This window comes from Peromyscus californicus, unplaced genomic scaffold (assembly GCF_007827085.1).
Source record: "Peromyscus californicus insignis strain IS unplaced genomic scaffold, ASM782708v3 Scaffold_4__1_contigs__length_199733344, whole genome shotgun sequence".
NCBI classification, from domain to species: domain Eukaryota; kingdom Metazoa; phylum Chordata; class Mammalia; order Rodentia; family Cricetidae; genus Peromyscus; species Peromyscus californicus.
Window position 1 is genome coordinate 100182867 of NW_026294562.1, and position 26135 is coordinate 100209001.

General features: G+C 41.1%; 1 protein-coding gene across 4 annotated transcripts in view; it reads right to left on the reverse strand.

The window, feature by feature from the left end:
- The window catches only part of Stim1 (stromal interaction molecule 1), a 176297-nt gene that overhangs the window by 46519 nt on the left and 103643 nt on the right, over positions 1–26135 (reverse strand). The window lies entirely within an intron of this gene.

The window sequence follows — 26135 nt, forward strand, 5'->3', positions numbered from 1 at the left end:
AAAATTTTTTTTACCTTTATTTTAAATTATATGAGGAGAGAAGTAAGGGAGGAAAGGAAAAAGTGGAAGAAAGAAATAAAGAGGAAAGGAAAACCATGTCTCAAAAAAAAAAAAGAAAGAAAGAAAGAAAAAAGCTTGGTCAGGCACAGTGGCACAGGCCTTCAAGTCTTTAATCCCAGTACTCAGAAGGTAGAGGTGGGTGGATCTCAGACCTCTAAGTTCGAGGCCAGCCTGGTCTCTAAAGTGAGTTTCAGGATAGCCATGGCTACACAGAGAAACACTGTCTCATAAAAAGAAAAGAAAGAAAAGAAAAAGGGTATCAAGGGCAGATTTCTATGAGTTGGAAGATAGCCAGGTTTATATATAGTGTTCCAGGTCAGCCAGGTCTACAGTGATAGCTGATCTTTGGGGGGCGGGCTCTATTTACTTAAATAGAAAGGAGAATGGGCCTGGCATGGTGGCACACACCTTTATCCCAGCTCTTGGAAGGCAGAGGCAGGTGGATCTCTGATTTCAAGGCCAGCCTGGTCTACAGAGCAAGTTCCAGGACAGCCAGGGCTGTTACACAGAGAAAATCCGTATCAAAAAACAAAACAAAAAGAAAAGGAGAATGGGAACTGATGAAGTTTTATGTAAACTGTTTCATTTCAAATGCAATTTTTAAATTTATGTCTCTATGTATATTTGTGCATATGAGAAACCTGAGGTATCAGATCCCCCTGGAGCTGGACAACTCAGGTCCTCTGGAAGAGCAGTATGACCTTAACTACCATCTCTCCAGCCTGAAATGTAGCAGGTAATGAAGACGACTTTCTTCATGTTTTACTTAAAATTGAGGAAAATATCAATTGCCCATATCTAAGTGGAAAGGGAACCTGGAGGCTGGAGAGTTGGTGCTGAAGGAGCTAATGAAGAGTCAAGCCTCATCCTCCTGGCTCCACTCCTGGGTTCACATGCATGTGCAACAGGATGGCAGGCCCCTTCTGAAGAGCATGTGCTCCCACCACTCACATTCTACATGGCATCTATACAGCTCACATTGCTCAGCCATGAGACTCTCAGTCCCACAGAGGCACAGAAGTTAATGGTTCCTGGTGTACACAAAAGCACTTCGAAGCTTAAAGCATAACTCAAAAGTAGGTAAATACAGAAAACAGAAACTTCTTGACCAAAGATAACCTTTTATGCTCCCACAGCTCCAGTGTGCATTTCTATAGGAGTTGTTATGTATCTATCTTCCCTTCAAAACCATATGTCCCCTGGCAGAAGCTCCCTCCTAGTTACCCAGTAATATAATGCATAAATAAAGTAATGCATACCTTGTAATCCCAGTACTTGGGAGGTAGAAGGAGGAGGATCAGATATTCAAGGTTAGCCTCAGCTACATATATAAGTCTGAGACCATCCTGGGCTATACACGAGCCTGCCTTTTAAAAAAGTATTTTTTCCCTTTTCTTTCTTTGTTTTGTCTTGAGTCAGGGTCTCATTATGTATACCTGCCTAGCCTAGAACTGGAACTCAGTATGTAGACAAGGTTGGTCTCAAACTTGCAGGAATTCTTCTACCTTTGCCTCTTGCATGATAGGATTACAAGCATACATTACAATACTGAGATAAGAATGTTATATTAAACTAGAACTCCAATTCCCACTATATTTTAGATAAGTATTAACCACATTTTACTCTAAATATTGTCGTATATCCAATAAATACCTGGAGTCTTAATTAGAACAATGATTAAAAGCAATAAAAAGCAACAACAAAAATCAGGTTGCTTTTTGGCTCTCAAAACAGGGATTTACTGTTTCAAGTTCAGAACAAGGAGCTCCTCTCTCAAGAAGGTCCAAGGAGGTGCCCTAAAAGTTTTGTCTTACCATGGGGAATGTAGCATTGGCTAGAATGACAGCTCAGTAGCTCGCCTAAGTGCCAAAGCACCAGCTGTCACTAGGTATATTTAGCTCTATGAGCTCAGAAAAGTGCTCTTCCATGAGGTAGCACAAAGCTGATCCCAAGCAGTAGTGAAGTCCTGTGGGTGGTAGCAGAGAAGAAGGAAAACACAGCTCTAGATTCCCTCAGCACAGGCCCAGCTAGCTTCCTCAGGGGACAGGACTCACTTAAAACCAGAAGAGCAGCACATCTTCAGGTGCAGGGATCTGAGCAGCTCTCCAGGGGTACCCCTCAGTACCACTGTCTCCTTCCTCTACTATTCAGCCTTGATCCTCACTACAGGTCTATGTTTCACAAACAAAACAGCACCTCTACTTTCTCCTCCCCCAAAACATTAAAACCCATTTTCTCAGCTCTTCTTTGTATCTTAAACATCTAGCAATGATTCACTTTTTTGTTTTTGTTATTTGTCCAGGCTACTCTGGAACTCCTGATCCTCTTGCCTCCACCTCCAAGTATTGAGAGTATAGGCATGCGCCACCATGCCTAGTTTGTTGTTGTCTGTCTGTTTGTTTTTCAATGCAGGGATTTGGTGTGTAGTTCAGACTAGCCACAAACATGGGACCCTACCGTTTCTGCATCCTCAGTACTGAAATTACAAAAGAGCCACCACATTGAGCTTAATGACTCTCATTTTAGCTGTCATAGCTCAAGGTGCCATTTACACCAAGTACTAGGACAAGAATGTTTCAGAGGTGAAATAACTGTTCTCAGTGACATTCACCAGCTATTGCTTTGTAAACCAGCCTGGCCTTGAACTCACAGAGATCTTCCTGCCTCTACCTCCTGAGTGCTGGGATTAAAAGCATGTACCACCACTGCCCAGCAAGAATAGTCATTACTCACTCACCTTTATACATCTAGGTCTTCTGCCAATTCAAATACTAGAATGAAAAGAGGTACAGTGGTGCACAAATATAATCTCAATACTTGTTAGGAGGCCCCACTGGTCAGAGGATGCAGTCTACCACAGCTTAGCAGCTCTCCCCAGGCTCGGTACAATATGGAGGCCTCCCTCCCCTCCCCTAGTGAGGGCTTTCTGCTCTTTACCTAGCCTTATCTGGAAGATGCCTGACTTGTCTCAAGGATGACCCTTGACACAGTTTCTCAAATGCTCTTCCCTTGCTGCCCACATGGTAATTAAGTAGCATGCTCTAGCTATTTTCATAGGACCATGCTGCCACTGATGCAGCTAAATGATAAGATTTGCCCCAGCTACCACCCCAATCCTATATAGCCCCTATACTCTGAAATGAAGTTGAACTGTCTCACTGAAGCTGTCTCCCAGAAGGCTATTTCCACCATGTTAACAGGCCGTCCAAGGCTCTGTTGTAGCTTCTGTCCCTTTGTCTTCTTGGACTGGTGGCCAATGGACCATGAGGAAAAGGGGGACCCCACAGTGGTACACAAATATAATCTCAACACTTGGGATGTCAGGATCAGCAGTTTGAGATCATCCTGGGCTACATAGATCCTGTCTCAAAACAAGACAAAAAGCACTAGAATGACCTTTATGAAATACAAATCTAACTAGACCAATTCCTCTACTTAAAATCCAATGGTTCCTCATTACCTACAAGATAAAACCCTAGTTTCACAGCCTGGCACTGGGGCTTTTGAAAATGTGGCCTATAGACTTACTTTCCAGTGACATTCCTTCATACTCTCCCTCCCTGCCAGACCAGGGGTCATGATACTAAAGCTATAATAAGCCAAATCCAGTTTACAATCTTTTTATTTACATAAATTGTTTTCCATTTGGGTTTTGTTTGTTTTAGTATGTATCCTAGGTTAGCCTCAAATATATTATACAGCCAAGAATGATCTTGAATTTCTAATCCTCCTGATTTCACCTCCAGAGTGCTGGGATTACAAGCATTTACTAACACCATGCCCAGTATATGTGATACTGGGGATCAAACCCAGGGTTCTGTGCATACTAGGCAAGCATGCCTCTAAAAGCTGAGCCACATCCCCAGCCCCACTATGTAAAACTTCATCGGAATACAGCCCAGCTAATTCATTGACACAGTATCTATAGCTAATTTCATGCTACAAAAGTAGAACTGAAACCAGGTGTGATGACCAGCGCCTTTAATCTCAGAACTCAGGAGCAGAGGCAGGCATATCTCTTTGAGTTCAAGGTCAGCCTGGTCTACATAGCACGTTTTGGAATAGTCAGGACTACATAGTGAGACACTAATTCAAAAAAAAAAAAAAATAGAGCCGGGCGGTGGTGGCGCATGCCTTTAATCCCAGCACTCGGGAGGCAGAGGCAGGTGGATCTCTGTGAGTTCGAGGCCAGCCTGGTCTACAAAGCGAGTTCCAGGAAAGGCGCAAAGCTACACAGAGAAACCCTGTCTCGAAAAACCAAAAAAAAAAAAGGCCGGGCGGTGGTGGCGCACGCCTTTAATCCCAGCACTCGGGAGGCAGAGCCAGGTGGATCTCTGTGAGTTCGAGGCCAGCCTGGGCTACCAAGCGAGTCCCAAGAAAGGCGCAAAGCTACACAGAGAAACCCTGTCTCGAAAAACGAAAAAAAAAAAAATAGAAATGAGTAGTTGCTACAGAATCTTTATGGCTAATAAACCCTAAAATATTTACTTTCTAGCTATTTCCAGAAAAAAACAACTAATTACCCTCTAGAACTACCAAGCCATTTCAGGCCCCTGAGCAAATCATGCACTTTTATAGCTCCAAGCCTTTCCACAACATGCTCCACATGAAATGTGTTATGCCTATTAAAACATTATGCCTGTTAAAGTCATTGCCTCTGTGTAGTTTTCCACACTTCTAGGTAAGTTAATTGAATGCCCCTTAGTTATTTGTTCCCTTAGTTCTTGGGTACACGTTTATGACAGTACTCCCACAACACTATAATTAATATTTAATTAGCCCCTTTCTGCTTTCCCTAAGCAACTCAAGAAATAGACTATATTTATCATTTATCTTTTTATTCACTTACTTTATAAATTCCCTAGAATATCTAAATGAATAATAAATTTAGTTCCCTAAACCCATCTATAAGTATAGGCCCGGGCACAGAGCAAGGTATCCAGTTACTAAATAACTGAAAGACTGTCTCTTATTTGAGTTTATCCTACAACACACAGAATGCTGGACAGATGTCTTAGTCATTAAGAGAGTTATACTGGCTGGAATTCAAGTTAGACCTTGCTTCTAGAGCTGGTTGTCCCAGTTTGAATTGTGGGTCTACCACTTACTTTTAATGCATCATGTACATCACCTGTAAAATGGAGGTAACAACAATACCCTCATACATAAGCCACTTACTTATAAATGAGTTAATTTGTGATAGCAGCTTAGAATAGTACCTGAAACAAAGTAAGTGTGTGGTGGTGGTGGTGGGCATCTTTTAAGGACAATATAACTATGTATGTATGTATGTATGTATGTATGTATGTACAATCCTGGGAATCCTGGGAATAATGCAGATCCCTCAAATCTGAGTCCCATAGAGGATGTAGAAGATAGATATTTCCTCAGTGCCTGCTAACAAAAGCTAATGTGCTAGAAGATCTGCAATGGAGAAAAATAAGAAAAGGTATAACTGACTACTAACTTCAAAGGTTCATTTTGTTCTATGCTGGGATTCTTTGCAATCCCTAACTCCACCTTAAAGTGAAACTGGACAGTCTATTGCAAAACCTTCTATGGTCTGAGCCCTACCTAATGTTATTGGAGCATCAACTGCTTCTTTCTCCTATTCATGATGGTAATAAATTCCTAGTCTCTGAAAGTACCAACCTTTTCATCAATCCAATGATTTGTACATGCTACTCTCTCACTCCCCTTCTTTTCCTGACCACACCTAGTCATCTGTTTAGATCCAAGTTACTTATCAGTGGTCATCCTGAACATGAATAAAGCTAGCTTGGGTCTTCCTCTGCTGTGACTCATACTGTTCACTTAAGATAATATAGCAACTTCAACTGTTTCCCAGACCGATGCCACTAGGAAACTTCTTCCAAAGCAGCACCTTCCAAAGCACCTTCCCTTTTTCCCTTTATTTCCAACACCAGCACATATAAAAGTACAGAGAATACATCTGTTGTATTGAGGTTGAAGATAAAGGGCAGCCCTTATCATGGAATCATCCTTGATGCTGCACCATAATATTAAGTACATGATACAAAGTCAAATCCTAAAGTCAACACCTAAGGTTGCAGCTTTCCAGGCACTGGGACAGAATAGCAAAGACTGGGTTACTCTAACATCTCCAGTCTTGTAAACTATTAGGACCAAAGTATCCAAAACAGTCAAGGACTACCAGTTGGTGACCTTTGTTTTATGACAGAAGGACAGAAATAGAGCACTAATTAGAATGAATTTCCTCAGAGAGAAAAGAACATCTTCTTAATTGGGGTTAGTAGTGCCATATCTACATAGGATGAATATACAGCACTGGACAGAATGCATCAGAAAGGAGATTTGCAGTCTATGTCACAACCACCAGGTACACACCTAGTCTCCTTTGATCTCAGAAGCTAACCTCTATTTGGCTAATGCCTGAATGGAAGAAAGGATATTACAAAAACTGCTGGAATAGAAGGCACTTGTAGCTTGTTACCACAAAGAGCTAACTAAATAGATGAAGTCTTGAGTAAAACTGGGGAAGAGATTCTCTGGGAACCCACAGTCCACTCAGACAAGGAGAGCAGGTAGGCTAATTGCAGGTTTTCACCTCACCCAGAGGTGCAAGTTCACAAGCATTAAGTGCCTACATTAAAAAATTGGAGAGATCTCATACTAGTAACTCAACAGCACACCTGAAAGCTCTAGAAAAAGGAAATCACACCCAAAATGAGTAGACAGCAAGAAATAATCAAACTCAGGACTGAAGTCAATAAAATAGAAACAAAAAAATACAAAGAATCAGTGAAACAAAGACTTGGTTCTTTGAAAAAAAACCAGTAAAGTTGACAATTCCTTATCCAAATTAACTAAAAGGCAGAGAAAATGTTAAAATTAACAAAATTAGAAATGAAAAGGGGGGGGCTGGAGAGATGGCTCAGAGGTTAAGAGCACTGACTGCTCTTCCAGAGGTCCTGAGTTCAATTCCCAGCAACCACATGGTGGCTCACAACCATCTGTAACAAGATCTGGTGCCCTCTTCTGGCCTGCAGGCACACATGCTGTATACATAATAAATAAATCTTTAAAAAAAAAAAAAGAAATGAAAAGGGGGATTTAACAACAAATACTGCGGAAACCCAGATAATCATAAGGACGTATTTTAAAAACTCATACTTTATCAAATTGGAAAGATCTAAAAGAAACGGATAATTTTCTTGATACATACCTTTTCCAAAATTAAAGCAAGATCAGATAAGCAATAAAACAGACCTATAATGCCCAGTGAAATAGAAGCAGTCATTAAAAGACTTCCAACCAAAAAACAAAACAAAACAAAAGCAGGACCATTGCCCAATTCATTTTATGAGGTCAGTTACTCTGATAAGCAAACCACATAAAGATCCAAAAAAGAAAGTGAATTACAGACCAATTTCCCTTATGAATTTAGATGCAAAAATTTGCAATAAAATACTTGCAAACTGAATCCAAGAACATATCAAAAAGATGATCCACCATGATCAAGTAGGCTTCATCCCAGATACACAGGGATAGTTCAACATACATAAATCAATAAATGTAATCCACCACATAAACAAACTGAAAAACAAAAACTACACGATCATCTCATTAGATGCAGAATAGGCCTTTGACAAAAATCCAACACCCCTTCATGATGAAAGTCCTGGAGAGATTAGGGATACAAGGGACATACCTCAACATAATAAAGGAGGTTTCCAGCAAGTCCATAGCCAACATCAACTTAAATGGAGAGAAACTCAAAGTAATTCCACTAAAATTAAGAACAAGATAAGGTTGTCCACTCAATACCTATTCAATAAAGTACTTGAAGTCTTAGCTACAACGATAAGACAACTGAAGGAGATCAAAGGATACAAACTAGAAAGGAAGTCAAAGTATTTTTATTTGCAGATGATATGGTAATATACACAAATGACCCTAAAAATTCACAGGGAAAGTCCTACAGCTGATAAACACTTTTAGCAAAGTAGCTGGATACAAAAAAACTAACATAAATCAGTAGCCCTCTTATACACAGATGACAAATAGATTGAGAAATAAATCAGAGAAACACCTCAAATAATATAAAATATCTTGGGATAACTCTAACCAAGCAAGTGAAAGACTTATATGACTAAAAACTTTAAGACATTGAAGAAAGAAATTGAAGAAGATACCAAAAGATAGAAAAATCTCCCATGCTCATGGATTGAAAAAATTAATATAGTATAAATGGCCATCCAACCAAAAGGAATCTACAGATTCAATACAGTATCTAGCAATACTCCAGGACAATTCTTCACAGAATTTGAAAGGACAATCTTCAGCTTCATATGGAAACACAAAAGACCTAGGATAGCTAAAACAATCCTGAATAATAAAAGAACTTCTGGAAGTATCATCATTCCCAATTTCAAGCTGTACTACAGAGCTATAGTAATAAAAACCACATGGTACTGGCACAAAAACAGACATGTCAATCAATGGAACAGAACTGAAGACCCACATATAAATCCACACACCTATGGACACCTGATTTTTGTTTTGTTTTGTTTTTCAAGACAGGGTTTCTCTGCGTAGCTTTGCACCTTTCCTGGAACTCACTTGGTAGCCCAGGCTGGCCTCGAACTCACAGCCATCCACCTGGCTCTGCCTCCCGAGTGCTGGGATTAAAGGCGTGCGCCACCACCGCCCGGCGGACACCTGATTTTTTGATAAAGCCAGAAATACACACTGGAAAAAAAGAGATGCCATTTTCAACAAATGTGCTGGTCAAACTGGACATCTACATGTAGAAGAATGCAAATAGACCCATATTTATCACCCTGCACAAAACTCAACTCCATATCAATCAAAGGCCTCAACATAAAACCAGATACACAGAACCTGATAGAAGAGGAAGTAGGGGACAGCCCTGAACTCATTGGCACAGGCAAAGACTTTCTGAACAGATCGTCATTAGAACAGGAACTAAGATCCAAATTAATATATGGGGCCTTATGAAACTGAGAAGCTTCTGCACAGCAAAAGACACTGTCATTTGGACAAAGTGGCATCCTACAGAATGAGAAAAGATTTTTACCAACTATACATCCAAAAGAGGACTAATATCCAAAAATATAAAGAACTAAAAAAACTAGATATCAAGAAAACAAACAACTCAATTAAAAAATGGGGTACAGATCTAAACAGAGAATTCTCAAAAGGGGAAAGTCAAATGGATGAGAAACACTTAAAGAAATGTTCAACATCCTTAACGATCAGGGAAATGCAAAGCAAAACTAATTTGAGATTTCTTATATACATCAGAATGGCTAAAATCAATAACACAAGTGACAGCTCATGCTGGCAAGGAGTAAGGAGAGCACTCATCCATTGCTGGTGGGAGTGCAAACTTGTACAGCTACTAAGAAAATCAGTGTGATGGTTCCTCGGGAAGATGGGAATCAATATACCTCAAGATCCAGCTATATCATTCTTGGGCATATACCCAAAAGATGCTTCATCCTACCACAGAGACATTTATTTAACTATGTTCATTGTTGCTCTATTCATAACAGCCAGAAATTAGAAACAACATAGATGTTCCTCAACAGAAGAATAGATAGAAAAAATAAATGTGGCCAGGCAGCAGTGGCACATGCCTTTAATCCCAGCACTCGGGAGGCAGAGCCAGGCAGATCTCTGTGAGTTTGAGGCCAGCCTGGTCTACAGAATGAGATCTAGGACAGGCACCAAAACTACACAGGGAAACCCTGTCTCAAAAAACCAAAATAAATAAATAAATAAAAATAACTGTGGTACATTTACACAATGAAATATTACTCAGACAGAATGAAATTATGAAACTTGAAAGTAAATGGAACTAGAAAAAAAAATAATCCTGAATGAGGCCTGCCAGACCCAGAAAGACAAATATGTTGTGCATTCCCTTATATGTGGATATAAGTTAAGTCAATAACAATCCATAAATCCACAGAGACTAGGTGCAGAGTAAGGGACTAGAGGGTAACAGATGGATCCTGTTAGGAAAGAGAATAGAATAGACAGTTATGAATGGATGGGGGAACAGGAGGATCAATGGGGAAGGGGAAGAGAGGGGAGGACAAAGGAGGGTATATGGGGAGAGGCAGATAAAAATAAGGGCTATTTGAAGGATAGTAAGGAAACCTAGAAGCTTCCTAAAATATATACATATAAGATGATCTAAATGAAATCACTAAATAATGGGGGAGAGAGAGCCCCAACTGGACATCTCTGGTCACCAAATGAAGCTTCCAGTATCAGGACTGAGTTACATCCAACTGAGTTCTTGGCCAAAGAGGTCCCATGGGAATCCCCAAACAATCCAGTTTGTTGCCAAGACTATCTCTTCACAAACTGACAGCAAGCCCCATTCTGAAGATAACACCTACACAACTCATTGAACATGGAGAAATTGAGCTGGTGCCTACATAGAGGTGTTTTTTTAAAGATTTATTTATTTATTATGTATACAGTGTTCTGCCTGCATGTATGTCTGCAGGTCAGAAGAGGGCATCAGATCTTGTTATAGATGGTTGTGACCCACCATGTGGTTGCCGGGAATTGAACTCAGGCCCTCTGGAAGAGCAGCCAGTACCCTTAACCACTGAGCCATCTCTCCAGTCCCACTACATGGAGCTTTACCCATACTTTCCAGTCTTTGGTACAGGAAGATACTCTGAATTCTACCAAAAGAGAAACATAAACACAAACCCAGACTCAAACCCTTCGATCTACAATGGTATCCTGCCTGCAAGATATGCTAGGGCAATGGTGGCACAAAGCTTGTGGGAGTAACCAATCAATATCTGATTTGACTGAAGGCCCACTCCACAAGATGGAACATACACCTGACACTGCTTGGGTGACCAAGAACCTGAGACTAGATAGCCCTGAGACCTAGGATAAAAACAAATACTACTGTTCCAAAAAAAAAAAAAATTTAAAAAGGAGCAATAAACTGACTCCTAATGACATTCTGCTATACTCATAGATCAGTGCTCAGCCATAATTAGATAAGTTTCCTCCTACAGCAGATGGGAACAATACAGAGACCCACTTTTGTAGAATATTATTTTAAGGTGTATTACTTTTGTTTATATTGCATTTGTTTAATTCTGTGAAACTGTGTTACTGTGCCTGCTAAAACACCTGATGGTTTAATAAAGAACTGAACAGCCAATAGCGAGGCAGGAAAGAGAATTGGGTGGGGCTGGCAGACAGAGAAAACAAATAGGAGAAATCTGGGAGGAAAGGAGAGCTCAAGGAGCAAGAGGAGGAGGCTCTAGGGAACAGCCACTCAGCTACACAGCAAACCACGGAGTAAGAAATAATGAAAGGTATACAGAAATAGGAGTCTTCACTAGGGTTATTCTTATAGATTCCATGGAGTTTCCACTGAACTAGATTTCCACCTTGCTCCTGAAAGCCACCCAATTACAGTTGCTTCTCCTAAGTACTTTTGACTCCCTCCACCCCACCTGATCCCTCCTGTTCCCACCCACAGTCAACACTCAAAAGCTATGCTATTTCCTCTTCCCATCGAGATCCCTGTGTCCCCACTTTAAGCCCTTCTTCTTATTTTGCCTCTCTGGGTGGACCATAGCATGGCTATCTTTTACTTTACAGCTAATATTTACTATTTTACTTTACAGCTAATATACACTAAGTGTGTATATACCATGTTTGTCTTTCTGGATCACCTCACTGAGAATGACTTTTTTTCTTGTCACACTCATTTGCTTCAAATTTTTGTAATGTTTTGAAGAGCTGAGTAAAAATCCTTTGTGTGGCTGTACCACATTTCTTTATCTATTTTTCAGTTGAGGGACATAGAGGCTGTCTTCAGTTTCTGGCTATTACAAATAAAGTTGCTATGAACAGAGATGAGCATGTGTAGGTGAGCTCATGAGCATGAGCTTGTGGTAGGATGGAACATCCTTTGGGTATATGTCCAAGAGTGGTAGAGCTGGATCTTGAAGTAGAGAAATTTACAATTTTCTGAGAAACCAACATATTGATCCAAAGTCGCTTTACAATTTGCACTCCCACCAGCAACAGAGGAGTGTTTCCCTTGCTCCATATCCTTCCCAGTATGAACTGTCAACTATGGTTTTTTTTTAATTAAGAGATTTTCTATTCATTTTACATACCAACCATAGATTCCCCTATCCTCCCTCCTCCTGCCGCCCAGCCTTCCCCCCAACCCACCCCCCATTCCCACCTCCTCCGAGGCAAGGTCTCCCATGGGGAGTCAGCAGAGCCTGGTACATACAGTTGAGGCAGGTCCAAGCCCCTCCTCCCTGCACCAAGGCTGTGCAAAGTGTCTCACTATAGGCACTAGGCTCCAAAAAGCTGGCTCATGCACTAGGGACAGGTCCCGATTCCACTGCCTGGGGGCCCCCTATACAGTTCAAGCTAAACAACTGTCTCACTTATCCAGAGGGCCTAGTCCAGTACCATGGGGGCTCCTCAGCTATTGGTCCACAGTTCATATATTTCCACTAGTTTGACTAGCTGTCTCTACTTTTTCCAGTCATGGTCTTGAATATCCCTTGCTCATGGAATCCCTCCTCTCTCATCGATTGGACTCCTGGAGTTCTGCCTGGGAAGCAGCTGTGGATGTCTGCATCTGCTTCCATCAGTCACTGGATGAGGGTTCAATGATGACAGGGTATTCAAGGCTGTACTTTCTAAGGAGTGAAATCAGGGAGCATGTAGAGAAAGACTACTAAAATAGTCTGCCCAGTCATTAAACAAGTAAACAAGCAAATAATAAGCCCCAGAGAGGTTGGTATAGTACCCAAAGTTGCTATCATATGTCCTTTCAAAAGGACCCTAAAAGACATATGAATAGAAAAGTATGACCACACAACAGAAAAAATGCAAGCAACAGAACTCCTTTTAAGAGTGACCAGCTGTCAAATTTAATGGAAATAATACCATAACAGCCATTATAAACATGTGCAAATACTAGAGGAAATCATGTATGTTAATCATCCTCCCGTTACTGTGACAATTACTTGAAAACCAATCTAACGTAGGAAAGATTTACTTTGGCTCCTGGTTTCAGGGGTTTCAATCTATGGTCAACTGGATCCACTGCTTTTAGGCCTTTGGCAAGGTAGAAACATCACAGCAGAAAGAGGAAGAAAAGCTACTCGCCACATGTTGGTCAGGAAACAGAGCAAAAGAGGGCAGGTCTTAGGGACAAGGTATAACCATCATAGGCGGGCCCTTAGTGATTTCCTTCCTCTAACTCAGCCTCCCCTTTCCACTCAGCTCAACTCAACAGGTTAAGCCCAATGATGAAGTAAGCTCCCCTCATCATCCAACCCCTCCTCAGTAGTACTACTATCTAAAAACTGAGTCTTCTATACATTTTAGAGGAATGCTTCACATACAAACCATAATACATGGTTAAAGTAAAGGAACATATGAGACAATGTTGTACAACTACAGGCACACAACTGTAACCCCAGCACTTGGGAGCTAGAAGTGGTAGAATCAGAAGTTTTCCTTATCCACACAGCAAATTTGAGGTGCACAGGTATGTGGACCTGCATATAGAAGGCCTATGGCTATTGGGCACTGAAAGGAAATGAGCAAAAACTGGATAACACTACTACTGCACTATGTGTGTGGCTCTGATTTACAAAGGACCCTTTATACCCATGTACCTTTTTTGAACTACACACCACTCACTTAAGATTTCTACTACTAATGTCCCTAACTGAGGGGTAAAGAAACTTCCTACTCTTGTCTCCCAAATTGGCCATGTTTTTGGCTTCTACCTTTAAGACTCATTGAATTTCCCTTCTATTCCCAAAACATCTGTTTATGTAAATGAACTTTTATTACACTTTATTTACTCTGTGTGTGTGTGTGTGTGTGTGTGTGTGTGTGTGTGTGTGTATGCATGTACATGCATCCATGCACCACAACATGCTTATGCTTATGGAGGTCAGAAAACAACTTGAGGAAGTTAGTTCATTCTTTCCACCATGTGGGGTGGGTCCCAGGGATCAAACTCAGGTCGCCAGGCTTGGCAACAAATGCCTTTACCTACTGATCCACCTCACTGGCCTCAATTTCTTATCAAAAAACCTCATCTGGAGTTCACTATATAGCTGAAAGTAGCTTTGAGCTCCTGATACTCAAATTTCAACCTTCCAAATGCTGGAATCATAGGACTGAGCCACGATGTCCATCAATAATATATAAAATCTTCACAGGAAGGAAATATGTCTGCTTTACTGGTCTTTGTACATCCAGCATCCAGCACAGAGCAGATGCTAAATATTTCAAGAAGGAAGACAGGAGAGTGAGGAAATGAGGAGAGAACAAAACATAAACAGACAGAGAGGGTCATCAATCCTCAAATGAAGCGGACAGTACACTGGAGTCAACTCTTCCTGATACTTGTGACTCACTGCACATGATAGACATATGGACACAAACGTGCAGAGAGACCTGCATAAATGCACAGACAAAAACCACTCGATCTAAAGGGAAGCAGCGCTCGTGATCTAGATGGCAAGTCCTCTGACAGGAAAAATCAAAAGCAGGGTTAATACATAAAACAGGGTTTTTTCTTTGTGTTGTCTTCACCACTTCTGCTGCCAAGAGATCCCAGAAATCTGCCTACAACTTGGTAGAGCCCAAATTTTGCTTACATTGCCAGCAACTTTGGGGCTTCAATTTTACCTCCAGGCTGCACATAATGTAGGACTAACCCTTTGCCTCTAACCTTTTTGATCCCTGACCTGGTTTCTCTAGCTCAGGGTTTGCTCTTCTTCCTCTGTTTTTTGTTTCAGACACTGACACATCTAAATGCAGAAAGACACACACACACAAAAGCACAAAATGATATATGTCCACGTAGAAGAAACACAAGAACACTAATACACATACAGACAGAAGACCCGTCATCGGCAGGATTGCCATCCAGAAGAGACAAAGCAAACTCTACAACAAAGGAAGAGAGGAAGGAAAACAAGAGGCTGCTTAGTGAGAAAGAATTTCCCTGTCTGTCAAAGCAAGCCACCTTCTGGTTTTCCTGGAAGCGTGAGGGACGCCATCTGGGGGAGCTGCTGCCTCGTCCTGTATCTGGCAAGTCACCGAGACAGATTGCAAAGTATGCCTACTCTCTGAAATGTGTAGCTCCGTGTGTCTGCCAACTGGGACCCTTGCTTGAGTGCCAACTGACAATGTATCTTCTCCTCTACACCACATACTAGATCACCACACCTGATTCTTCTTAAAATTCCCACAGTTCTCTGTGAATACCAGCACACTGGCACTAAAATTGTACTCCTGTTAACAGGTATACGCCTAGAACTCAACTCAGGAGGCAAAGTTGAGAGAATCAATGAAGGTTCGTAGCCAGCTTGGTCTATCTGGTGATTTCCAGGACAGCCAGGGCTACATCTTGTCTCAAAACAAATAAACTAGTGTTTCTGTTATAGATCACTTATATCTCTGCCTAAGTAGTCCTAGGGCTTGCCAATAGCAAAAAGTATCTCATCTTCATCTCAAATTCATAAACGAGGAAAGGAAGCTCCAAAATACTTGACCTTACAGCTAAAACACTCACTCAGGCCACACTGTAAAGGTCATACTCAGACTTGGGTTTTGTTTTGTTGTTTTGTTTTGAGAAAGGGTCTCAATGTGTATCCCTATCTGGCCTGGAACTCAATATGTAAACTATGCTGGCCTCACAGAAATCCACCTAGCCTCTGCTCCCAATTGCTGGTATAAAAGGTGTTAGCCATTGTCTTAGGGTTTCTATTGCTTTGATAAAATACCATGAGCAAAAGCAACTTGGGAAAGAAAGGGTTTATTTCAACTATAGTTTCGAATCACAATCCATTACTGGGGGAAGTCAGGGCAGGAACTCAAAGAGGGCAAGAAACTGGCAACAGGAGCTGATGTAGAGGCCACAGAGGAATCCTGCTTACCAGGTTACTTGCTCCTCATGGCTTACTAAGCCTGCTTTCTTATAGGATCCAGGACCACCAGCCCATGGGTGGCACCACCTACAGTAAGCTGGGCCATCCCACATCAATCATCAGTCAAGAAAATGCACCACAGGCCATTCTGGTGGGAGCATATTCTCACTGGAGGTTCCTTCTTCCAAAATGACTCCAGATTGTATCAAGTTGACAGAAAACTAACCAGCATAACCACCATGCCTGACTCATGCTTAGACTTTTAAAAAGTCAGTATCTATGTCAGTGAGACAGGTAAAAGCACTTGCCACCAAACCTGAGTTTGATCCCCAGGACCCACATAGGAGAAGGAGAGAACTAATTTCTGCAAGTTGCCCTCCGCTTCTACATGTGAACTATGGTGCTCAAGTGTGAGTACACACACTCACACACACATTTGGTAATAAAAACAAAATCAAAAGTCAGTATCTAAGCCAGGCTTGGTAGTATATGCAGTAAGTCCCAGCTTCTCAAAAGACTGAAGCATGAGGATGGCTTGAAACTACTTTGGGGCAGTCAAAGAAACACAATGAGCGTCCAGTTCCTAAAGAATGAAGCCAGATATAATGGTACATACCTGTAACCCCAGCACTTAGAAGTCCAGACAGGGGACTTCAGTATGAGACCAATCTGGGGCTATATAACAAGTTCTAGGATAGCCTGAGGTATACAGTAAGACTCTCTATCTAAAGCCTAAATAATTTGGTAAGTCATGCCTGTAATTCCAGCACTTGGTAGGCTAAGGCAGGAAGACTGCTGAAAGTTTGAGGTCAATATGGGCTACATGATGAGTTTCAGGACAGCCTGAACTACAAAATGTGAGGCCTTGGCTTAAAATAAATAAATAAATGAATGAATGAATGAATGAATGAATGAATGAATGAATGAATAAATGAATAATAAATAAATAAATGAATAAATAAACAAACAAATAAACAAATAAATAAATAAAACACAAAATTAAATAAAAGTCCTAAAAAAAGTCCTTAAAGTTTAAGAAACTCACAAAAATGAAGGCTGGATGTTTTAGCAGATCTACATTTCTGCTTCCAAAAATGTCAAAGAAACTATGAGAGACCAAATGGTAATTCCCTTTCACCCACTGAGGCCTGAATCCATTTCTCCACACTTACCTTATGGAGGGCCATGTGAAGCCTTGCCAAAGACAGCTGGCCAAGAACAAATACAAAGTTTCAGGCTACAAAGCTGACAATGAACCAGGTGTGTTGCTCATGCATATCCAAGCACTTGGGAGGCTGAGGGCAGGAGGACTGCTGTGAGTTCAAAGCCAGCCTGGTCTACATAATAAGTTTCAGGCCAGTCAGGGCTATATTATTGAGAACTTGTTTCAAAGCAGGATTGACAGGGAACAGTAGTAAAAGGAAAATAAGAACAAAGTATTTATATATACATATATATATGAAAATGTTGCAGTGAAACCCATTACTTTGAATGTTGACTAAAAAAATACGGGGGGCGGGCAGGATTTAACTCATGTTTGTAATCCTAGCACTTGGGAGGCTAGAGGTTAGTTAGAGATCAAGGCTATCCTGGGCTACAGAGTGAGACCCTAAGCTGTCTCAGGGGTGGGGAAAAGATGACTATAGAATATTTCCTTAACCTAAGAAGTAGGTTTCACCTTAAGATTATTATGATGATGATCATCGCTTGTTGTGTCCCAAAGGCCTACGTAGAATTCAATTTGTACTTTGCCTGGATAATAGCAAGGCACCAGAATGTTCCATGATATAGGAAATAGGAGGGTGACAGCAATAGGATGTGTGTAGGAGTCAGAAATCAGGAAAATAGAAATGCAGAAAGATGCCTCTAGCACTTAGGAAGTAGAAGGCCAGGAGTTCAAGGCCAGCCTGCACTACATGAGACCTTATCTCAACAAAACTAAAACAAAACTAAAACAAAAAGAACAAAATAAGAAAACTGTCTCCAAACTAAGTTCAAAAACATACTTCACCAGCCAATATGTATCTATCAGAAGCCTGGGCTGATATGCTCAGCCTTTGTCAGAGAAGCTTCTTACCCCAGCACTTGAGGGTTAATGTAGAGACTCTTAACTGAGAAGACGTGACAGTGGAGTGCTCAGCCCTAAACAGGACATCTGTATCAATCCCACCAAGGTCATTGTAGAAGAAGAAGAGGAAAGAAAATAAGAGCAGGAAGATGGAGAGATATGCAGAGATATCTTCTGGACATGACATAGCTGTTCCACTTAGAAATTCACAACAACTGAGCTACCCGCACAAGACCTGTCTCCACATCATCATGGATGGGGGCGGGGGTCCACAAGACCCAACCCTCCCGAGGTACCACTGGCAGTTAAAGGTTACTTAGGGGTGGTGTGTCACTTTTGTCAGTGCTGTAGTCACTGATAAGTTGCCCATGCTCCAGTAAATAACCTCCCACCCTTGCAAGTGGGGCAGAGACCTAAACTGAGTGGGTAACTCACACACACAAGGCATGGAAGTAGGACTCAGGAACAAGGGTGTCAGTGGGAAAGGGAAAGAGGTGAGAGGATAATGGGTGTAAAAATGACTAAAATCATTATATACATGTAAGATACTGTCAGTGATTATTAAAATTATTTTAAAGATATATGTGTCTGAGTGTTTTTGCTTGTATATGTGTACATGTGCACCACATGCACCTAAGTGCCTGAGGAAGCCAGAGGGGGCATCTGAAACCTTAAGCTTTCATTTCCTCACTGTAAAGAAAGACAATAATTTCTATTTCAAATGGTATTCCAAAGATGAAATTAAATCATATATATAAAGTTCACAGCTGCAGTATTATTACTTCTATGATTACCACTATTACACTGTAATTATTTAGTAATTTGTCCTACCCTATGGAAATAATTAAAGAACACATAATGAGGAGAAAGGATCTTTCCTCTCAAATTCAAAAAATCTTTACTAGCACCCAAATAAGGCCATGAAGCAAGCCCAGTGGGAGAAAATGATGAATAAATTTTGATTTCTGAGGTAAGTTGGCACACGCCTATAATCCAAATACACTGAGCTACCTGAGAACAGAAGACTACATCTCAAGACCTAGGCTACATAGCTAGATCCTGTCTCAAAAAACAAAAACCATGCTGGGACTGGAGAAATGATGTTGGCTAATAGCACTTGTTGCATTCCCCCTTATTTTTCATCCCTTTATCCTTTCCCATGCACCCCTTTTCTCTCTCTGAAATTCCTATCCTCTGTTTCTTTAATTGTTGTGATATATTCCTAAATATATAAATAAAACATGTTCAGTCTGAAAAAAAAAAAGAGCACTTGTTGCTCTTATAGAAGACCTGGTCTCTGCTCCCAACACCAACATTGGGCAGCTCACAACAATCTGTACCTCAAGTTCCAGGGGATCCAGTGACTTCTGGTTTCCATGGCACCAGGAACACATGTGGTATACATATATACATGCAGGCAAAACATTCTTACATATAAAGTAAAAATAAATAACTTTTTAAAACCCATACATGGTCCCTGCTTCCTAATGGAATTCAGTGTCTTGTGGGACAGATGAAGAAAAACCCAACTAATCACAACACAGAGCACAGAACATGCCAAATGGAAGGTTCATACCAAGTACTCTGGAACCTGAGAGAGGAAGGATTATTTCCAATACTAGGGGAGATTTCTTGGGGGAAAAATTTATTCTAAACTAGCAGTATTCAACAGAGTAATAATTATTCCTCAGGTAAACTACCATTCATAACTGTCAATATTTTGGGTAGTCAAATGGGATGGAGGAAGGTTTGCTACTGGCCTGTGCTACATAGAGCTAGTAACTACCCTACAATGCAGATATCTCCCCATAACAAAGAATCATCTGGCTCAAGATACCAATTATACTTAGATTCAGAAACCTGATTTAGGCCTTGGTGGTGAAAAATTTTATAGGCAAAATGGAAGGTAGGAGAAAGCCAAGGTAAAGATTCATCTTTAACAAGAGCACAGTGGTACTTTATGAAGAGCATGCTTGGGATAGTGGTAGCATAGAGTAAAGGAATAAATACCACTCAACATGAACCAGTCAGATGATCCACAGCCAAATTGTGGGAGCGCTGGAAGAGTTTAATCAAATAAGCAAAGGTAAGCTACTCACTTACAGTTTAATCATCCTTAAATGCACAGTTAGTAACTTCTAGCTTACAGAGAAACTGAGGATTGAATGAAACCACAGATGTAATCGGCTGGCACTGGTTGGGCAATTGTAGTGATACTCCCCTGCTAATATACTCCCTTTAGCAGATAAAGAGATACATTTTAGTAATTCCAGTATTCAAAAAAACAGGCTTGACTTTTCCTTCTCAGAAACCCTGCCCTCATTAGGAAGCCTTGCCATGCACCCCTGTCTGTGTCACATCAGTGTCCTTCAGAATGAGCCAGCAGCGTCACTTTTCATGCACCTTGCCTGACTTTCCCATCCTTACTTATCTCCCTTATCTCAGCATTCAATCCCACAGAATCTAGTCTATACCATTCAGTTTAATATTTCATTAGAAATTGTCTTGCAGCAAGCATGGCGGTGCACACCTTTAATCCCAGTACTCAGAAGGCAGGGAGAGGTGTTTCTCTGTGAGTTCAAGGCAAGCCTGGTCTACAAAATGAGTTCCAGGACAGCCAGGGCTAAATGGTGAGACCCTGTCTTAAGAAAAAAGAAAGAAAAAGGGAGGGAGGGAGGGAGGGAGGGAGGGAGGAGGTGCTGTGGTTTGTAGTTTAAATGAAAATGGGCCCCATAGGCTCAAAGGGAGTGGTACTATTAGGAGATATGGCCTTGCTGGAGGAAGTGTGTCACTGAGGGTAGACTTTGAGGCTTCAAATGCTCAAGCCAGGCCTAGTGTCACTCTCTCTTCCTCTTTTTTTTTTTTTTTTTTTGGTTTTTCGAGACAGGGTTTCTCTGTGTAGCTTTGCGCCTTTCCTGGAACTCGCTTTGGAGACCAGGCTGGCCTCGAACTCACAGAGATCTGCCTGTCTCTGCCTCCCGAGTGCTGGGATTACAGGCGTGCGCCACCACCGCCCGGCTCTCTCTCTTCTTACTGCCTGCAGATCCAGATATAGAACCCTCAGCTACTTCTCCAGCACCATATATGCCTACATGCTTCCTGCCATGATTATAACGGACTAAACCTCTGAACTGTAAGCTAGCCCCAATTAAATGTTTTCCTTTATAAGAGTTGCCATGATCATGGTGTCTCTTCACAGCAATAAAACCCTAACTAGGAAGGAAGGAAGGAAGGAAGGAAGGAAGGAAGGAAGGAAGGAAGGAAGAAAGAAAATTGTCTTGCTTGTTCCCTAATAATTTTGATTGTTTCATTTTTTTAAGTTTGTCTCTCTTTTTTTTTTAAGTTCAAGGACAATATCATTAAAGTTAAAAAAAATAGGGTAGGCAAGATGCAAATCTGAGGGAGGAAGAATATGGAAGAGGACAAGAGAAAGGCATGCCTTTTGAGTTGGGCCAGCATGTTCAGCAATGGACAGCAAGCAACCACACATGGCAAAACAGGAGTAGCTTTAGAAAAAGTGAGAAAGCACAATGTGCTAGAGAAAACATGCAAAGGCTTTCCATTGCTGTAAGGACACACCATGACCAAAAGCAAGTTGGGGAGGAAAGAGTTTATTCAGCTTTCACTTCCACATCGTGCCGTAGCTCATCACTGAAGGAAGTCGGGACAGGGACTCAAACAGTACAGGATCCTGGAGGCAAGAGCTGATGCAGAGGCCATGGAGGGATGCTGCTTACTGGTTTGCTCAACATGACTTGCTCAGTTTTGCTTTCTTATAGAACCCAGGACCACCAGTCCAGAGAAGGCACCTGACTTTGCCCCTTTAGAAACTTTAAAAATTACAGCCCTTATCAGTCTCCTAATTAGCAATTAGTAGGTAGCTTACCAAGTTTGTGCAAGGATTAAATGACTAATGCATAGAAAATACCTAGCATAATGCCTGGCACATAGAGTGGGTTCAATATAAGTTTTTGTGGTTGTCATTATTATTATCATCATCATCATCATCAGAAAGAAAGAATATTATCATCATCATCAGAAAGAAAGAAAGAATATCATTAGCAGAAAGAATAGATGCAAATAGGCCTGTTTTCAAACTTGGCTTTGCCACTTACTGGCTATGTGACCTTAAGCAAAAAACTTAGAAGGCATTATTTTCTCAGCTATTTGACAAGAATAACTATTTTCAGAATTTAATATATACAAAGCCACAAGCACAATATCTGGCATGCAATGGTTGCTAAATCTTTGGTTTTTTCTCCCTTTCCTAATGTGATGGTACAGTTAGTAAGAGCTAGCCTATACAGCAAATTGGGTTCTAATCCCAAATTAGATTCTGGGAGTTTAGGTTAGTGGTAAAGTAATTGCCTGGCATAGTAAGGCCATGGATGTAATAATCCCCAGCACCAAAACACACAAAACAACAATAAAAAAATCACCACATTAACAAAATGGATGCCAAATTAGCCATCTCATCATACCATGACACCACATCATTCAGCAGTGCGCTAACTTGACAAGGACGGCACACTGCAGGAGGTCCTCCATCTTTGCTTGAGTGGTTGGCTCATTCCCAAGGACAGCTAACATGACACAGACAAAGGGATGAGAGGAGCACTCACTGAGAAAAGAAAAGGCCTGGAAATAGTCTGAAATGTTTATGACACGAATAAGAACAGAGCCGGACCAAAGTGGTAGGAGGTATGGCTAGAGAATCTAATAGCAGCTAAAGCCAGATCTGAAGGGATGGATGTTAGGCACAAGAAGTCAGAAGAAATAGGAGGAGACCACACAGGAGATACAGAACCAAACTCTAGTTTAGGACGATTGCTGGCAGTAGATACCGTGAGAGTTAGTAAGGAAGAGACTAGTGGCAGGGGAAGGTTGTCTACAGCTATCTGGCTAGAAGGAGATGAGACACAAAGCCTGAAGGGGAATATCAATTAATATTAATCATAGTCATAATTTTTATGTATAACTTTCCCTCACCCAAATTAGCCCATACTAAATGCACTGAGCCTCCTCGTCTCTTCCTACATACTACTTCCCAACAAGTCTAAGTTTCTGCCTGCCCTTTGGATTACCACAAATGCTCTTGCTGATAATTCCCTTCAGGGTTTAGTTCCCCAGCCCAAATTCTACCTGGCAGCACTTCCAACATTCTTCCATACTCACAGCCTACCATGACTTAGCATCCAGAGGGTTGTGAGCTGCCATGTGGGTGCTGGAAATCAAACCAGGTCCTCTGGAAGGGGAACCAGTGCTCTTAACCAGTGAGCCATCTCTCCAGTTCCAAGATGTCTGTTCTATTCTGCCAAATTCCAAGTATGTCTCTCACAGCACTATGTCTTTGTGGTTTAAACTCCTCTATCCTTCTAGATGCATACAGATAAATTTAGGTCTCAGATCTTTTACTGAAACCAGACCTTTAAAAAACATATAGGCATGGATAGGGGGTTTCTAGAGAAGTAGTAGCCCCTAAAAATGCATGCCCTTGCTCAGTTATGCCTGCTTCCTTACCATTAACCTCTCTGGCAAAGACAGTTTCATACATGTATGAAGTGAATTCTAATTATTGAAAACTATTAGTCTAATCTCCCTCCTACCTCCCACCCCCACCAAGTTCCTTTCCCACATTCAAGTTGTTTATTTTGTTTGTTTTGTTTTGTTTAAGACCCACTGAGTTTAACCAAGATCATCTGTGTGACCATGGGTTTGGAACTATCCATTGGTGCCTGGTGGACTCCTCAATGAGTACACATTGAAACAATGACTGCCTCTCCGTGTGTGTGTGTGTGTGTGTGTGTGTGTGTGTGTGTGTGTGTGTGTGTGTGTGTGTACGTACACATGGGGGTGGGGTACCACACTGTAAATACACACAGCTTGTGTTTGGAGGTCAGAGGACAACTTCATAAAGCTGGTCTCTCTTTCCACCTTTATGTGGGTTCCAGGAATAGAATTCAGGTTGCCAGGTTTACCTTTACCCACGGAGTCATCTCTCAGGCCCACTATAATCATAGGTACTGTGAAGTCATGACTGCAATGGCTGTGCCCTGCCCAGAAGACAGCATTTTATAGCCCTTCTTCTGATCTGCTGGCTCTTACATCACACCCCCGCCCCGCCCCGCGCCGCCCCACTCCCACACCTCTACAATGATCCTCAAGCCGTAGAGGAAATGGTATAAATGTCCTATTTAGGGCTGAGCACTCAGCCATCATTTATTCTCAGTGCCTGAGCACCCATACATCTCTGCATTCACCACTGCAAAGAGAAACTTCTCTGGAAAGTATGCAGGGGAAACATTTTTACTTAACATGACTAGATTAAGTTTTTGAGTTTGTGTATAGCCCTATGAATTTTAATATATATTTAGACTTGTATAATGACTTTTACAACCTGGGTGGACACAGAACAAGTCTATCACACCCTAAAAGCCGATAGTGTTGATCTTTGCCATTAAACTTTCCCTATACTCATAACCCCTAGCTGCCACTGATCTACTTTACAGTCTTAGAATTTTACCTTTCTCAGAATGTCATATAAATGGACTCACTGTATTTTTTCCTTTTTTTTTTTTTAAACAGGATCTCACTATATAGCCCTGGCATTGCTACGAACTCACTATATAGATAAGCCTGGTCTCAAACTTGTAGCAATCCTTCTGTCTCTACCTCCCAAGGAGTATTGGGATCATAGATAGGCACCACCATGCCAAAATTCTCACATATAATTTTTAGACTGATTTCTTCCATTCACCATAATATCTTTAAGATTTATCTATATACAACAGACTTCACTTTTTATGGTGACAGACATCTGTAATCCCAGCATTCAGGAGGCTGAGGCAGAAGGATCACAAGTTTGAGGCCAGCTTGGGTTAGTGAGTTCCATGTCAGTGAGTTTGAGTTACATTGCAAACCCTTTGTATGCCCCTCAAGGCATGAGTGGCAAGGCCCCACCTCCAGACAACTCTAACAACAGTAATGGCTGTTTCCAGCCCCTTGAGATGTAGGTGGCTGAGCTCTGCCCTACAGAGGGGGTTAAAAAAAAAAAAGCCCAAGATCAGGCCACAAAATCCCACCAATCCCTGAGCTTGTTCCAAAATCAGGCCACAAAAATCTCGCCAATCCCTGAGCTTGTCCCAAGATCAGGCCATAGAATCCCACTAATCCCAGGCCACCCTGGAAAGCTCTACCCCCACAAGAAACCCTACATAAAGCCTGCCTCCTGCTCAGCTCTTTTTTGCTTCTCTTCCAGCAGAGGCGGCCACCCTTTTGTGTCTTTCCCAATAAATCTCTTGTGTGAGCTTTGTTGTGCCATATGACTTTGTGGTATTCCTTGGCTCCTGACTGCCAGGATAGCTTTCCCTTCAGAGTTGTAACACTTACACCCTTGTTCAAAGAAAATCATATACAATTTTTAGCATGGATGTAATTTTAATTTACCTACTAGAGTAAAAACCTAAAAGGAGAATTACTGGGACATATAGTAATTTATGTTTAACTTTATAAGAAACTGTCAAACTACCAGAACAGCTTTATCAAATTACATTACTATTAGGTAAATTCTGATGGCTCTTATTCCTCACTTGGTACTGTCCACTTAAATTTTTAAAAATTATTTAAAAACCATCTTGATAGGTTTATAGTAAAAATCTCATTATGATTTTAATTTTCATTTTCTCTAATATCTAGTAATGTTATACATATGTATGAATATATATATATATATATATATATATATATATATATATATATAGAGAGAGAGAGAGAGAGAGAGAGAGAGAGAGAGATTAGGCAGGATGTCATATAGTGCAAGCTGGCCTCAAACTTCCTATATAGCTGAGAATGAACTTAAACTCCTAATTCTCCTGTCTCTGTCTCCCAAGTGCTAGAATTATAAGCATGCATTACCTCACCTGGTCTTGGTATAAACTTTTTTCTTTCTTTTTTAGCCTAGAACTCAGTCTATATGCCAGACTGGCCTCAAATTTACAAGGCAAGGTGATCTTCCTTACCTCTGCCTCATGAAT